The sequence below is a fragment of the Schistocerca gregaria genome, chromosome 2 (genome assembly GCF_023897955.1).
Source record: "Schistocerca gregaria isolate iqSchGreg1 chromosome 2, iqSchGreg1.2, whole genome shotgun sequence".
Classification (NCBI taxonomy): domain Eukaryota; kingdom Metazoa; phylum Arthropoda; class Insecta; order Orthoptera; family Acrididae; genus Schistocerca; species Schistocerca gregaria.
In genome coordinates, this window is record NC_064921.1 from 91418494 (window position 1) to 91436523 (window position 18030).

The window sequence follows — 18030 nt, forward strand, 5'->3', positions numbered from 1 at the left end:
TTCTCAGTTTAGATAGTACGGCCTTAACAGCAGGATCGTAATGGTCCCACAGATTCTCGATTAGATTTAGATCCGTGAGTTTGGTGGCCAGGGGAGTACAGTAAATTCATCCTAGTGCCCTTCCCACAACGCACGTTCACTGTGAGCTGTGTGGCATGTTGCATTGTGCTGCAGGTAGATGCCATAGTGCCGAGGAAAAACAAACTAGATGTAGTGGTGGACATGATCTCCAAGGATAAATGCGTGGTTGTGTTCATCCATCGTACCTTCCAGAATGACGAGATCACCCACGGAATGTCACGAAAATATTCCTCAGACCATACCGCTCCCTCCTGCGGCCTGCACACTTCAGAAGATTGTGGCAGGGTGTTCGCTTTCAGATGTTTCTCGTCCGATGGTTCACTACAACTGATTCATCTGAAAAGGCCACTAGTCGCCACTCAGTGCACAACAGCTGTCATCGCCGATGGACAACAGTCAGCAAGGCTGCACGAACCAGGCGCCTGCTTGCGGAGACCCAAAAGCAGCAACGTTCGTTGAGGGTCCGTTGGTTCGATTGGGCGGTCAGTTACTTAGCAGTTGTTCGGCTATTTGCCCGTCCACATCTCCGCAGCCGTCATTATCTCCTGTCATTCATAGCCCATGATGCACCACAGTTGCCTCAGTGCCGGTTTTGTATAGGGCCATTTTGCCATGAATGCTATACTTTAACCACAGTGGCACACAAACCGTTTACAAACTTAACCGTTTCGGAATTGCTTCCACTCTCCTTCCGAAAATCAATGACCATATGATCATAGCCTTTTGGACGTCGGTAGAAATCGCTTAGTTTCCGCATTTAGATAAAGATTGCACAGTTCCCCGCATTCAGAGCCCCCTCCCCCGCGACACGCTTTATATACCCTCCACTGTTAGTGCTGCCCTGCCGCCTGTAAACGACTATTGCGCGTTGACGGCGAAAATTTAGAGGCGGTGGTGACATTAATGTGACTGGATCGTGTAAATGTACTTTGTAAATATACAGTTACGTAACGTTGTTCTCTGACTTTAATAACTCTGCGCAACGACCCGTCGAAAAATTACCGCTGCGGAGACAAGTAGATACGAAGTGCAAGCCGTGCGAAGCCTGGGTCGGGGCTTTAGTTTATATATATATATATATATATATATATATATATATATATATATATATATATATATATATATATCACCAGTTGATAGCATACGGCTTCATGTAACTTATATTTCGCGCATAATTTATCTTTCGGACTCCATTCCTTTTCCCAGGCGTTGACGGGAGTTTGAAAGTAAAAAGAATTTTTTTATATTTTTCGGGTTTATATATATATATATATATATATATATATATATATATATATATATATATATATAATAATGAGATAAAAATCCGAAAAATGTAAAAAATTCTTTTCATTTCAAACTCCCGTTAACGTCTTTGAAATTTAGTTCTAAATATTTCCACACAACTCTAAATGAGGCACATAAATACTGATTTCTTGTTACTTTTATATGAACTCGCACTGGAAGTTTTTTTTTCTTTTTTTTTTTTTGTAATATCGTCTACACTGGTTGAAAATTTTAAGATTGTTACACACATTGCTTCAAGATCTAATAAAATCGGCAACCGTTTTTTACAGAACTTTGTGGACTGTACTTTTATAAAGATTAAACTACGTCGTTTGTATTGGTAACACAGTAGAAAACAGCACAGTATCGCTTCGTAGCATTAATACGCGTTTTATGTGTAAGTGGCCAAAGTGACGAATAAACAGATACGTCTCTCAAAAAGTAAAATGAGACCAAAATGAAGTGTGTTTAAGAAACATTGGTTTCATGGTAACAGATTTTCGAAGAAAGAGGAGCATTGTGTTCAACATATGGCGTTTGAAGTTAGACAACGACACGCAGCCCAACTCGTCAGTATCTAGAGAAACACCCATTAGTGCTTCGAAGATTAAAATAAAACGTTGTCAGACACAATTTTCTGGAATATAAAGTGATTTAAAAGGTAGGTTAGGTTATATCTGATATATTTAAACATCCTAATAAAGATGTTAGGTAAACGTGTGTGTTGTAAAGTATGTGGAGGGCCAGTTAGCTAACACGAATACAGTAGGGTATCATATGGATTAGTCACGAAACTTATTATTGATTGTTCTAGTTGTAAATATACTCATTCCTTTTGGAGTTCTGATAAGTGTAAAGAAATTTTTAAAGGAAATGCTGGGGGGTTTTATCGACTGAGAGAGAGGCGCAAAGGACACGATATGTGCTGTGTGCTGTAATTACCATGCCACGCCGAGCTTGTGGAAATAATAAGTATACAGGATGTATTGGAGCTGCTGTGGAATCTGTTGCATGTGAGTCAATGAAGGATGCTGCCAACTAAGCTGTTAAAATAAATGACGGTGTGAGAAACATACCGGCAGCTTTTGATGTCACTCTGCTGAAGTGCTGCTGCAGTTGTAAGAATTCTGTTGCTACGGTGACCAGTGTGGATACTGGAAATGCAATAGACTTCCAGAATGCAACAAAACACTTTTATAAATGTAAATCAGTGAGTGAAGAAGAACATACCTGTGATAGAAATTAATGAAGAGACAGGTGATGGTATGGTGGCCTCTGCAGCTATTGAAATTTTTAGTCGATCTATGAATGAATGGGGGTGTCTGTTACTCTAAGTTCTTGTGTGACGGGGACTCAAAAGCATACAACAGCGTAGTAGCCGCTAAGTCTTATGGTGATAAGACTATCACAAAACTGGAATGTCTTCATGTCCAGAAGAGGATGGCACCAAGTTGAAGAAGTTGAAACAAAGTTTGAGAGACAAGAAAATTTCCAATGGTAAAACCATAAGAGGCAGGCTGACAGATAAAATTATTGATAAACTACAGCAATATTATGGAATGGCCATTAGAAATAGTACTGGTGATTTGTTGAAATTGGAGAAGGCAATATGAGCTATCTCCTTCTACGCACTGTCAACAGATGAAAAACTAGTGCACCAACTTTGTCCTCCTAGACTAGATTAATAGCGCAATTACAACAACGCCCAGTACACACACAATCCATACAGCCACAAACATTCCACGTCAACAGCAATCATGGATGTCATAAAATCTATTTACAGAAACCTAGCATATCCTGAATAATTGAAGAAGTGTTCATGGTCATACTCAAAATCCAAATGAATCTTTCAATAATCTCAAATGGATTCGATTATAAATATTTTTTTGTTCGAATGAAGGAAGGGGGGAAGGGAGTCTGTGATACTGTTATCGCTTTTAATGGTAGCAACGTTGGTAGGGTGGAAGTGTAACACATATGGCAATGCAGCGCAGTTGGCCACGAAGGATTAACGCAGAGAAGAAAAGAACAAGAACCTTGAAAAAAGATAAAGATTGTGGTTCACAGTATGGTGCAGGGTGCTTCTGAGTGGGCAAAACTAAAGCATATATAAAGTTAGTTTGTCTTTTGAAAGTCTATAAGCCGTATCTGAAAATTTACATTTTCTGTTGCATATTTCCCTGAATCTCAGAGACCACTTAGAGCAGCGTATTCAAATTTTAAGGGAGTATGTACTGTGCCACTTCTTTCGCGAAAAGTTACGCTAACCTGACCAAAATGACACAGCCTTGCCTTTACGATTAGCCATACCTCGTCCCCAGTACTAATAGAACGTTAAATTTTAATCCAGGATTGTTAATTACGTATTCATTATAGTGGCGGCGCGCAAATAACGCATTCAGAACAATTCAGGCGTATGCCACTAGTACGTGCATATGTCTAAATCCAATTTACTGTGCCCATCAATAATATTACTATGCGTAGGAAGTGGTGAAAAGCTATTACTCGTCAGCCCTTGTATTATTTCTAATAGCAAATGTGAACTGACTAATCTATGTTACCATGGCACTTTAAAATGAAATCGAAACACGATCACTAATTCTGTTGTACAGTACTTTGTTAAGGAAATCAATAACCCAATAACTGTTATAGGCATTATACAGGGTGGTCCACTGATAGTGACCGGGCCAAATATCTAGACGAATTAGCATCAAACGAAAAAATAAGAACAACAAATATGTTCGAGCGTGACGGGGAAAACAGATGGCGCTATGGATGGCGCTGCCATAGGTCAAATTGATAGAAACTGCATTTTTTAAAATAGGTAACCCCTTTTTTATTATATATTCGTATAGTACGTGAATAAATAGGAATGTTTGATTTGGAACATTTGTTTCGCTTTGTAATGGGTGACGCTGTAATATTCTGGCAAATGTAGGAGCGCATCCGATAGCATTTTGTGCAATTCATTACTTAAACTAGGCATGATAATGCACTTGTCCAGTCACAATAATTATGCGGAAGACAAAATCTTGTTAAAATGGGACCTTTGAAAGTCTCAGAAGAGGTAGATGCGGTGTTTATTTATGGCTGTTGTGATCAAAATGCCCAACAAGCTTATGCTATGTATGTTGATCGTTATCCTGACAGACAGCTTTCAAGTGCCCGGACCTTTCGTCGGATAATTAGTGTATTTAAAGAAACCGGAAGTGTTCAGCGAAAGAAGACGACGCAACAAAGAACTGCAACAAATGAAGACGCAAAAATAAGTGTTTTAGCTGCTATTGAGGCTAATCCGCACATTAGTAGCAGACAAACTGAGCGAGAATCGGGAATTTCAAAACCGTCGGTTTTGAGAATTATACTTCATCATCAATTTCACCCTTACTACATTACTATGCACCAGAAATTGCATGGCTATGATTTTCAACGTCGTGTAAATTTTTGCCACTGGGTATAAAATAAATTACGAGACGATAACGGTTTTTGTTTCAAGAGTTCTATTTAGTGACGAGGCGTCATTCACAAACATATGTAACGTAAACCGTCATAATATGCACTATTGGGCAGCGGAAAATCCACGATGGCTGCGACAAGTGGAACACCAGCGACCCTGTCATGTTAATGTATGGTGTGGAATTATGGGAGAACATCTAATTGGCCCTTATTTTATCGATGACAGTCTAAATGGTGCAAGGTATGCCGATTTCTTAATTAATGTTTTACCGATTCTACTACAAGATTTTTCAGTTTATGACAGAATGGCGATGTACTTTCAACATGATGGATGTCCGGCACATAGCACGAGTGCAGTTCAAGCGGTATTCAATGGAATATTTAATGACAGGTGGATTGGTCGTAGAAGCACGGCCTGCACGTTCACCGGAGCTTACATCTATGGACTTCTTTCTTTGGGGAAAATTGAAAAATATTTGTTATTGTGATCCACCGACGACGCCTGAAAGCACGCGTCAGCGCATTGTCAATGCATGTGCGACCATTACTGAAGGCAATCTACTCGCTCTTGAGAGGAGTTTCGTTATTCGTATTGCCAAATGCATTAATGTTGGACATCATTTTGAGCATTCATTACATTAATGAGATTATTGCGGCTGCTCAAGCAGTAACAACATGAGTTCCCATAATTTATGATAAGGTCACAAAAGTAAATGTATCACATCGGAACAATAGAAATAAAGTCCAAACATAATTACTTTTGTGTTTTAATTAAGAAACCAAATTGTTACCAATTGTTCATCCAAATGGGTGAAGCGTATTATAAGTGTTGGCATATTACAGTGCCATCCATCACAAAGCGAAACAAATGTTCCAAATCAAACATTCATATTTATTTACGTACTACACGAATATGTAATAAAAATGGCGATACCTATTTAAAACAATGCAGTTTCTATCAGTTTGACCTATGGCAGCGCCATCTGTTTTCCCCCGTCACGCTCGAACAAATTTGTTCTCATTTTTTCGTTTGTTGCTAGTTTCGTGAGATATTTGGCCCAGCCACTGTCAATGGACCAACCTGTATACTCGTAATATAAGTGTTGGCATATTACAGTGCCATCCATCACAAAACGAAACAAATGTTCCAAATCAAACATTCATATTTATTTACGTACTACACGAATATGTAATAAAAATGGCGATACCTATTTAAAACAATGCAGTTTCTATCAGTTTGACCTATGGCAGCGCCATCTGTTTTCCCCCGTCATGCTCGAACAAATTTGTTCTCATTTTTTCGTTTGATGCTAGTTTCGTGAGATATTTGGCCCAGTCACTGTCAATGGACCAGCTTGTGTATTCGTAATACCACACCCACTGCGATGCTTCCAATTACAATGTTTATCTTTCCATCTCTTTAAGACAGTCAATAGGTTCATGATGCGAGATAACTACAACTAAAGCTCGCTACGTATCTCAAAACAAAGCGATCGATCAGTAAGATGCTCTACAGCGGAACGTGCCACATCACTACGAAAAATGCAATGTACATCAACACACACATTAAATATTTACCGTAGCTACTGCTAATCTTACTTACGGTAAGCACTGATTTAATAAAATGTCTCCAATATTAAATACCAACTCGTCTCTTTTTACGATAATTCCGATGGTAAAAATCAAAGCTATAATTTTACTATAACCAGCGATGTAGCGATAGCTACCTCTGCGATGATATTAACTTCGATGATAACTGATCTCTCTCTGTTATTATCCCTTTTATTATCTTTACCTTCTTAAAACCTTGAAATAAGCTTTTAATTATGAACGTTATTATTTTCTTTTATATAACTCAAATGAAATTCTGATTAAAACCTTTTCTAATATTTACTGAACTATTTTAATCGTAATTGAGTTAAAAGTTCGGCGAACTTCTTTATTTTTTATCTTTGACACTACTGAAATTTACTAACCTTAGCGTATAGTCGCTTTTGAAAGCTTTGAAACTCAAAACAATCTTTTCCTTATATATGCTGCTTGTCTAAATCTACTTCAGAGGGGATTCTGTCCTTTCCAATAAATTGAAACGCGTAACGCTGATTTCAGTTTGACTCTATTTAATTCAATTAATTTCAGTACAGCTTTTAAACTTCAGTGTGAACGAATGACACCAAAGCTAAACCCCACACAAATCGGAAACGAGGAAAGACAATAGACTTTAAACAGAAAGCCTACGTACCAGCAACATTTTTGTACTAAATTTAAAATCATAAGCAAGGCTCAGACTCTTCAGGTGCTGACTTTCGCGTTCCCACCAACACTCCCTAATTTGTCATTCGCCACCCTGCAAGCAATGGAATATCGTAGTTTTACATCAGTCGGTTCCGCTACGGTACAAATTTATCCTTACTGTTTGAAACGACTAATTTGCGGGCAACAATAACTCTGTTCTCTCAATGTAAACCGTGCAAATTCTGGTTCCTGGCTCTTATTAAACAGCGATTGAGATTTTAACTCAACGGTACCCAAATCACTTATGATACGCCACTATATCAGCAGTGTGTACTAAAACCGCAACAAACCCAACCTCTGAACACTCAATTACTTTAGAATGGGCGTCTTATACCAACCACGAAATTATCGCAAACGCTCAATTACCTTAGAGCGTGAGTTCCTCTAAACACCACAAAATGGAACCACAACGACTTTTAAAGATTTGCGCACACCAGTAAAAATCACTAATAACACTTCTATTCCAATTCTGAGACTATCACTTTTATGAACATAAAGCTTCTCCAAATAAGGAACACAGCTTCCTCAAATCGAGCGTAAGTTTCCTCGCACGTTAGCCCGTTACCTTTGACCGCTGTGACCACGAATAAACTATATTTACGTCCTACCAACGATAACTAACACATTCACCAAGTACGGCGTCGTGGCTAAACCTTTCCAGAGCTTACGATCAGAACAATCTCTAATTAATTGACATTAGTGTACTCTAAAATATCTCTTAAGAAACAGCATAAACTCAACGCAGACAACTGCAGAACTCGTCTACGAAGACCGATCACACGAACTTAGTTATCCAAAATCCGAACAAACTCTAAATCTATAGCTCCATTCAAATTTATGGACCATATTCGCGGTCTCGACTAAATCCACGATCAATTGCCTTTCCTCGGATGACCGTTACACGCGATGTATAACTAGAGCTTTCACAGAGCAGCTCTCGTGTAGGACTGAACTTTTTAACACCCAATACCCATAGGGGAACTTTGACAATCATGTCACGATTCCATTGCTTTTAACAATTAACTATTTATTCGTCTGCAGCCTTCGCTGCGTCGAATAGTGGCCAGCTAGATCGGATGGTATCTCTGGCACGGACAGTTGTTGGCTTCTGCTGGCGCCGAATGGAGACTCTTTACCGCTACTTGCTCGACTGTCAAGCGTGGACGTTTGCTCGCTTTTCTAGAACAGTTTGTCACACAAAGACTTTGATTACCGAACATTATTACATTTACAAGGATTCTTCAAGTACTAACAACTTTTGAGCCTCTAAATTACTACGTTGAAGTGACTAAGAATCCGTGATGGCACTGGGAAACTTTGGTCCCGTCACAAGTAGCAACATACATATCCTGAGTCTACTGAAGTAAAAGAAAAATGTAATTAAAATTATTTAGTAGAAAGTACAAAAATTGCATAATTCTAAACGGGTAATTAAAGAAATCGTATTTCCAAAAGCAGTTGCTGCAATGCAATTGTTGTAGTTGAGTAAGCTCAGAACATACCATGTCCTGTAAAAGTCTTATGTTAGTTGCTTCAGTGGTTTATGAAACACAGGGAAGCCAAACGCAAAGTTCATCGTTGTCGAGATAGGGCGTACCAACTCCGCTTAAATGAATGACGAATTTGAAGAGCGACAGCCGCGCGGGATTATTCGAGCGGTCTGAGGCGCTACAGTCATGGACTGTGCGGCTGGTCCCGGCGGAGGTTCGAGTCCTCCCTCGGGCATGGATGTGTGTGTTTGTCCTCAGGATAATTTAGGTTAAGTAGTACGTAAGCTTAGGGACTGATGACCTTAGCAGTTAAGTCCCATAAGATTTCACACACATTTGAACATTTTGAAGAGCGACACAAATTAAAGAGGCGTAGTTACAAATAGGGCAGATGCTGAGATAGATTAACATGTTCTAAGCTTCATAGACTTTCGAACTCCATTGTTATCTATGACAACAGAGGCCAGACATCAGCTGAGTCGGGAGGGATGGTCGGAGGTGTTCAATTTAAGGCAGTACCCCATGCGTCTGCTGAAGTGGTTTAATGAAAACAACGGCAAACTTAAATGTTACCCGGTAGGATACCCCTCCAAAACAGGAGAATTAACATCCTCAATTGCCATTTCCGCTTTCGTGAAATAGCGCTAGCGTCGGTTTTTCGCACGGTGGTCCCAGCTTCGATTACCAATGGTGAAGTCAGACCCCTCTGTGATGGATATGAAACAAGGGCTTTTCAAATGCGCGACGTCGGGGAGACTGCTTGAATTAATGAGCGTCGTCAAGCTAAAGTACTCTCCAGTCTGGGAGCCACAACACCTTATTAGCGCTGCGCTAGTCGGGGGCACTCGCTCCAATAGCTGCTCCGCCTGTGCTGTTCGAAACGGTCGCGCACTATCGTCCAAAAAAAGAATGAAACTAAAAAGTCAGGGTCTAAGGCACACCTGAAATGGAAATTTGGGATAAGGACTATGGGACTGCTGAGGTCATCGGTCCCTAGGACTTACACTCACACACAGGCCCGAGGGAAGACTCGACCTCTGACCGGGGGAGGGGGGGGGGGGGGGTGAAGGGGGAGAGCCGCGCGAGCCGTGACGAGATGCCCTAGACCGCGCGGCTACCCCAAGTCACAAGGCACACCTGAAAAGTTGATGATTGGGAAGTAGTACAGTATCAAGCAACGTGGAGCAGAGAATGTACCGTGTTTAAAGATTTGAAGCTTAATACGCACATGCAGCATTAAGGCTTCACATACCTTAATACCTGCGTTGGTAAGACGATCATATTTTACAATTTTCGTAGGTGAAAGACGCGTGAGATTCCAGTGACGGACAAATGTACACTCACTATTCAACGTTGTTATGGCACTGCACTTCTTCCCCATTTTCGTCTTTTGAGGGTTGCATTCGGCACTGGCCTCTTTTTCATGGATGACAGTGCACGGGCGCATTGAAGAGCGCAGTTGGATAAGCTCTTGGATATTCGGCGAATCAACTGACTTCCCCGTTGCCCTGACTTAAATCCCATCGAGAACATTTGGGATGCGTTGGGGTGAATTATTGCAGCACCAACCACCATCACCGATGGACATCAAGCAGCTGTGAACCGCGCTGCTGGAGGAATGGAACACCTACCAGAATAACTTTTTACCAGCCTTGTACACGGTAGCACGTTGCAGAACATACACTACCGTCCTTGGTGATCACCCACCCTATTAAGAAACATGTCCCACCTTTTGTAATATCCAAATATCCATCATAAATCGTGGTGACTTCAGTATAACTTTTGTCCATGAATAATTGTCATTTCCGTCAGTCTGACTGGCAATGGCCTTGCCGCAGTTGTTACACCGGTTCCCGTGAGATCACCGAAGTTAAGCGCTGTCGGGCGTGGTTGTCACCTGGATGGGTGACCATCCGGGCCGCCATGTGCTGTTGCCATTTTTTGCGGTGCACTCTGCCTCGTTATGCTACTCTACCGAATAGTAGCGGGTCTGGCCAAAACCATCATAACGACCGGGAGAGCGGAGTGCTCACCACACGCCCCTCATATCCGCATTCTCCACTGAGGATGACACGGCGGTCAGATGATCCCGATGGGCCACTTGTGGCCTAAAGACGGAGTGAGATTGCTTGCTAGCGAAGAGGGCGATTGTAGCAACGTTCATTGGCTTTATGCCTTCTTCACGGATTCACTGACAATTTAGTTACACTGTTTTAATCAATCACTATACATCTTCAGCATTTCGTCGTTTACTTATTAACTAAATGCCGTATCCCCGAGAACATTCTGGGGATATCCTCGCGAAGACCTTCTTAGGATCTGAGAGTGCCATTTGTAAAGGACAGGCAACGATCCTTTCGGTAACAGGCTTCACTACAATTTCGAGATATGCAGTAAACAAGGCTCGGTGTAAGCGACAGGTACAGGTAATTTAACAAATGTTTCCACGAGTTAGCTGGTCCTTAAAGGAACACGCTTGTCTGCTTCCACGCACTGTGGGGGCTTTATCGTTTGCGTTGGTGACAGTGTTGGGCGATTACTTCAACTAATGCGCTACATGCATAATCAGCTATTTGACATTCATTGCCGTATAAAGACCGCCTCCCAACAGCTCTGTGCGTTAGGCTCTTAAACTCATGCTGCTGCTGCTGCCACTGCTGCTTGGTTTCTAATTCCGGTCTTTCCACATTTGCTGAGACGAGCAAACAACTTTCCTAGGTGTATCATACAGTCGTCAAAGTGAATGTGTTTCCGATTTACATTTGATTTTTGTTACGGTCATAATTACCCAGCAAGATGACGCAGTACTGGAGGAGCGCCAAATGGTCTCCAAGAGAAACACGATTTTTCGGAAAATATATTATTAGAGTAAATTCTATATATTGAACTATTGTTTCTAGAGACTCAACACGTGTCTCTTATCGGAACAAAATCTTCGGATTTTCTCTTCCGGTGCAGACCAAAGGAGAGTGGTGTAACAATGCCAGAAGGTAGTACCGATTTGCAGAAGTGCTTACAGAGCATTGATGACTCGTCCAGAGACTGGTAGCTGACCCCGAAGGTAATTAGATGTAACTTGTTGCGCATACATATAAAAAAATCCACTTCTACACTGCTACACTATTAATGACAAACTGCATGGAACAATAACTACTGTAAAAATATCTAGGAGTAACAACTATTCAGAGCCACCTTAAGTGGGAAAAGCGGACGCCAAACTGAGATTCATAGCAAGAATCTTAAAGAAATGTAATTCATCGAGCAAGGAGATGGCTTGCAATGCGTTTGTTGGACGGATTCTTGAGTATTGGTCATCATCTGGAGCTCCAAGGAGACAGGACTGATAGAAGAGGTAGAGAAACTCCAATGACGAGCGGCGCGTTTCGGCGCGAGAGCGTTACATGACGCTCAACAAAGTCCAGTGGCTGACGCTACGGAAGGCCTCGTGGATGACGGACAGTTTTCCTACTGAAGTTTCGGAAGAGTTCTTCCCACACGCCATTCGAGGATGGAACAAGAAAGGGAATAAGTCGCCAGAACTACCTCGCGCCGCAGACGGTCAGGTGTCTTGCAGAGTAATGATGTAGATGTTGATCATGTGCTTTGGACTTTGCTGACTGACTGCTTCATAAGAAACTACTTATCTTTAACACTCTAAAGGAGTGGTCGTCAAACTGGAGACGCGGGCCGCATTCTGCCCAAATCAAGTGTTGGTGCGCCTCGCGGTTCTCACATGGGAAACTCCCCATTGCACCCTCCTCACATCCATTGGTAAGGTGGTCCAGTGCATAGTCCGTTGAAACAGTCAACGGTCCTAGCACAAGATGTGAAACATCCATTGAATTGAAATAGCCACGGCGTCGCAGTTCTGTGATCACGGTGTTGGACTGCGAAGGGAAATATCCGTGTCCAAACTTCCCTCGTGCCCCATATATACAGGGTGTTACAAAAAGGTACGGCCAGACTTTCAGGAAACATTCCTCACACACAAATAAAGAAAAGGTGTTATGTGGACATGTGTCCGGAAAACCTTAGTTTCCATGTTAGAGCTCATTTTAGTTTAGTCAGTATGTACTGTACTTCCTCGATTCACCGCCATGATTTCATACGGGATACTCTGCCTGTGCTGCTAGAACATGTGCCTTTACAAGTACGACACAACATGTGGTTCATGCACGATGGAGCTCCCGCACATTTCAGTCGAAGTGTTCGTACGCTTCTCAACAACAGATTCGGTGACCGATGGATTGGTAGAGGCGGACCAATTCCATGGCTTCCACGCTCTCCTGACCTCAACCCTCTTGACTTTCATTTATAGGGACATTTGAAAGCTATTGTCTATGCAACCCCGGTACCAAATGTAGAGACTCTTCGTGCTTGTATTGTGGGCTGCTGTGATACAATACGCCATTCTCCAGGGCTGCATCATTCTCCAGGGCTGCATCAGCGCATTACGTATTCCACGAGACGGAGGGTGGATGCATGTTTCCTCGCTAACGGATGACATTTTGAACATTTCCTGTAACAAAGTGTTTGAAGTCACGCTGGTACGTTCTGTTGCTGTGTGTTTCCATTCCATGGTTAACGTGATTTGAACAGAAGTAATAAAATGAGCTCCAACATGGAAAGTAAGCATTTCCGAACACATGTCCACATAACATATTTTCTTTCTTTGTGTTTGAGGAATGTTTCCTGAAAGTTTGGCCGTACCTTTTTGTAACACCCTGTATATATTTTTTTTTCTTCGAAAGGTTATCAACTGTCTCTCCGGTCATTGATGTGTCTGTTCGGTGTACCCTAATTTGTGTCTGCGTAGTAGTGTAATATCCGATTGCAACAGCGAGGTGTAACGATCCGTTTTGGAAGTTTTACTCTTGAACGCAGTTCACGCCAGTTTGTTGTTTTTTATCTCTGTTAGTGGTCTATACGGCATCTTGTCTGCTCTCACTATTCATCACATTTATTTGCGACAGTAATATTTTCTTACTTGGCTCATGTTCTATAACCATTGTATAGTATGACAACTATATACATATTTAAAAAAACAGATAAAAATTCACTTAACGCCTTAGTGAGAGACAATCTGCTCTCATTCCAAATTAATAATATAAGTGTAGACCGGATGTGGCTTAAATTCAGAGAAATAGTATCTGCAGCAATTGAGAGATTTATACCAAATAAATTAACAAACGACGGAGCTGATCCGCCTTGGTACACAAAACGGGTTAAAATACTGTTGCAGAAACAGCGAAAGAACTATGCCAATTTTAAACAGACGCAGAATCCCCAAGATTGGCAATCTTTTACAGAAGCTCGAAATTTAGCGCGGACTTCAATGCGAGGCGCCTATAACAGTTTCCACAACGAAACTTTGTCTCGAAACCTGGTAGAAAATCCAAAGAGATTCTGGCCGTATGTGAAGTATGTTAGCGGCAAGAAACAATCAATGCCTTATCTGCGCGATAACAATGGAGATACTATCGAAGACAGTGCTGCCAAAGCAGAGTTACTAAACACAGCCTTCCGAAACGTCTTCACAAAAGAAGACGATGTAAATATTCCAGAATTCGAATTGAGAACAGCTGCCAACATGAGTAACATAGAAGTAAATATCCTCGGAGTAGTGAAGCAACTTAACCACTTAATAAAAGCAAGTCTTCTGGTCCAGACTGTGTACCAATTAGGTTCCTTTCGGAGTATGCTGATGCATTAGCTCCATACTTAACAACCAGATACAACCGTTCGCTAAACGAAAGGTCCGTACCTAAAGACTGGGAAGTTGCACAGGTCGCTCCAATATTCAAGAAAGGTAGTAGCAGTAATCCACTAAATTACAGGTCCATATCGTTAACGTTGATATGCAACAGGATTTTAGAACATATACTGTGTTCGAACATTATGAATTATCTCGAAGAAAACGGTCTATTGACACACAGTCAACATGGGTTTAGAAAACATCGTTCCTGTGAAACACAACTAGCTCTTCATTCACATAAAGTGTTGAATGCTACTGACAATACAGATCGATTCCGTATTTCTGGATTTCTGGAAAGCTTTTGACATTTTACCACACAGGAGGCTCGCAGTGAAATTGCGTGCTTATGGAATATCGTCTCAGTTATGTCTCTGGATTTGTGATTTTCTGTCAGAGAAGTCACAGTTCGTGGTAAATGACGGAAGGTCATCGAGTAAAAAAAAAGTGATTTCTAGCGTTCCCCAAGGTAGTGTTATAGGCCCCTTTGCTATGCCTTATCTATATAATCGACTTGGGTGACAATCTGAGCAGCCGTCTTCGGTTGTTTACAGATGACGCTGTCGTTTATCGACTAATAAAGTCATCAGAAGATAAAAACAAACTGCAAAACGATTTGGAAAAGATATCTGAATGGGGAGAAAGGTGGCAGTTGATCCTAAATAACGAAAAGTGTGAGGTCATCGACATGGGTGCTAAAAGGAACTCGTTAAACTTCGATTACACGATAAATCAGTCTAATCTAGAAGCCGTAAATTCAATTAAATACCTAGGTATTACAATTACGAACAACTAAAATTGGAAGGAACACACAGAAAACGTTGTGGGGAAGGGTAACCAAAGACTACGTTATATTTGCAGGACACTTAGAAAATGAGCCGGCCATGGTGGCCGAGCGGTTCTAAGCGCTACAGTCTGGAACCGCGCGCCCGCTACGGTCGGAGGTTCGAATCCTGCCTCGGGCATGGATGTGTGTGATGTCCTTAGGTTAGTTAGGTTTAAATAGTTCTAAGTTATAGGGGACTCATGACTGATGTCCCATAGTGCGCTGAGCCATTTGAACCAACTTAGAAAATGTAACAGACCTACTAAGGAGACTGCCTACACTACGCTTGTCCGTCCTCTTTTAGAATACTGCTGCGCGGTGTGGGATCCTTACCAGATAGGACTGGCGGAGTACATCGAGCCGCGCGGGATTAGCCGAGCGGTTTGAGGCGCTGCAGTTACGGACTGTGCGCCTGGTCCCGGCGGATGTTCGAGTTCTCCCTCGGGCAGGGCTGTGTGTGTTCGTCCTTAGAATAATTTAGGTTAAGTAGTGTATAAGCTTAGGGACTGATGACCTTAGCAGTTAAGTCCCATAAGATTTCACACACATTAGAACATTTTTTGAGTACATCGAAAAAGTTCAAAGAAATGCAGCACGTTTCGTATTATCGCGAAATATGGGAGCCAGTGTCACAAAAATGATACAGGATTTTGGTTGGAAATCATTAAAAGAAAGGCGTTTCTCGTTGCGACGGAAATTTCTCACGGAATTCCAATCACCAACTTTCTCCTCCGAATGCGAAAATATTTTTTTGACACCGACCTACATAGGGAGGAACGATCACCATGATAAAATATGGGAAATCAGAGCTCGTACGGAAAGATATAGGTGTTCATTCTTTCCGCGCGCTTTACGAGATTGGAATAATAGAGAACTATGAAGATGGTTCGATGAACACTCTGCCAAGCTCTTACATGTGATTTGCAGAGTATCCATGTAGATGTAGATGTAGATGTAGCACTGCCAAGATGATAAAAGAACAGACACATCACTTACTGGACGCGCAGTTCATAAATTTGTGAAAAAAATGGGTCACGACGGAGATTTGAACACGGGTCTCCTTCTTTACAGTCCAATACCATAACCACACAACCACGACGCAGTGATTCTTAGCATTCACTTTGTATTGGACATATTAAGCTTGCACCGTTCACTACTTCTATTTTACTTTTTTTCAAGTTCAGTCCGGCTTTTTTTTTTTCATACTTCATCTGTGTTCAATTTTTTACGACTTATCCATTGGGCCATGTTACCACTAAAGATGAGGGCGGTGCAAGGGTAGTTTCCCTTGTCAGCACTATAATATTATAATAGACGGCTAACAACCATGAACCGCACGAACACTTGATTCAGGCCGCATTCGGCCTATGAGTCGCAGTTTGACGATTACTGCTCCAAAGTCTGCCTTGTCACTACATATGCATTTTGGTATCCGACAGTGATTCGAATTCCCTGCTCAGCCCGAGTAGCGATATAGAGAAAAGGTGAGAGGTATTCAGGTTTCATACCACGACCGTAGCTTGCTGTCGAGGACACCGGCATGTCACGTGGGCCAGTCCACTAAGGCACAGAGTCCGTAAATACTGAGGAGCCGCACTTGTCCGGCAGTGTTCGCTCTTCCCTGAAGCCTTCGATGGCGCCACTGATATCTGAGTGACTGACCTTGCCTGTGTTTACGCTTTTAGATTGGGAACGCACACACTGAAGTGTGTGTGCACGAGTTACAATGACATCCACTACTCTCTTGACTTTACTGCTGGATACGCGTTCATTTCGCGAAGTCTGCCGTCATCGATTACAGAGGTTTTCCCATCACCACCAGCGCGAATAATCATAAACTGTTCTACTTACAGCGAGACGTATACGACATGCAGTTAACATTGTCCTTTGAATGAAGCATTTTTCACTGCTTAGTATTTGCATTTGCTAGTTCTTTGCCCTTTAGTGCAATTTAAAGCTATGTTTTGAAACGCAATAACTTAAATTACTGTATAGATGGTGTTATTTCAGTAAGAAATGCAACCTTTTTCTTTCTGAATGCAGTTTGGTTTTATTCTGGGTTCTGCACCCCGTATTATTCCCTCCCCTTTCCGCTACAAAATCCTATTTTTCAACGTAATCTTCGTTCAAGTCGACGGCCTTACGCAACCTTACTGTGAGAGCACGTATGCCCGCATGGTATCAAAAAAATGGCTCTGAGCACTATGGGACTCAACTGCTGTGGTCATCAGTCCCCTAGAACTTAGAACTACTTAAACCTAATTAACCTAAGGACATCACACACATCCATGCCCGAGGCAGGATTCGAACCTGCGACCGTAGCAGTCGCAGGGTTCCGGAACCACATGGTATCACTCTATTGGTCGACGTCGGAGTCAATGTCTTGATGCATCTGTAACCTCCCCACCATCCACGTACTGTTTCCTGCGGAGTGCATCCTTCATTGGGCCAGACAGGTGGAAGTCGGAAGGTGCGAGATCTTAGCTATAGGGGGATGGGGAAGAATGATCCAATGAGATACTATGAGGACTACCAACAGAGACGTCCAGTTGAGCAGCGAGATTTTTTGTTTGTGATCCGCCGATAGCCTCGAACGAGAGTGTCCGCACGTTTCAACACTGCAGGAGTCACCGCTGTGTGCGACGGACCAGCTCACGGAAGATCGAACAGGTTTGTGGACCTTGCGGTGACGACAGAGACCTCTCCCAATGATTCATCGTGTATTTGTTCACTGTCATATCTTCATAGACATACTTCAAGTGTGTATGAATAACTGATGTGTTGAAGTTTTCCACCAACAGAAATTCAATATTTAGAATGCTCAGCCAGCCGAGCGGTTCTAG

The 18030-nt window shown here is 42.0% G+C and overlaps 1 protein-coding gene and 1 pseudogene across 2 annotated transcripts in view; both read left to right on the plus strand.

Annotated features, from left to right (window-relative positions):
• LOC126336399 (androgen-induced gene 1 protein-like) overlaps positions 1 to 18030 on the plus strand; it is a 201499-nt gene that overhangs the window by 31414 nt on the left and 152055 nt on the right. The window lies entirely within an intron of this gene.
• Positions 10429 to 10546, plus strand: LOC126337194 (5S ribosomal RNA; annotated as a pseudogene).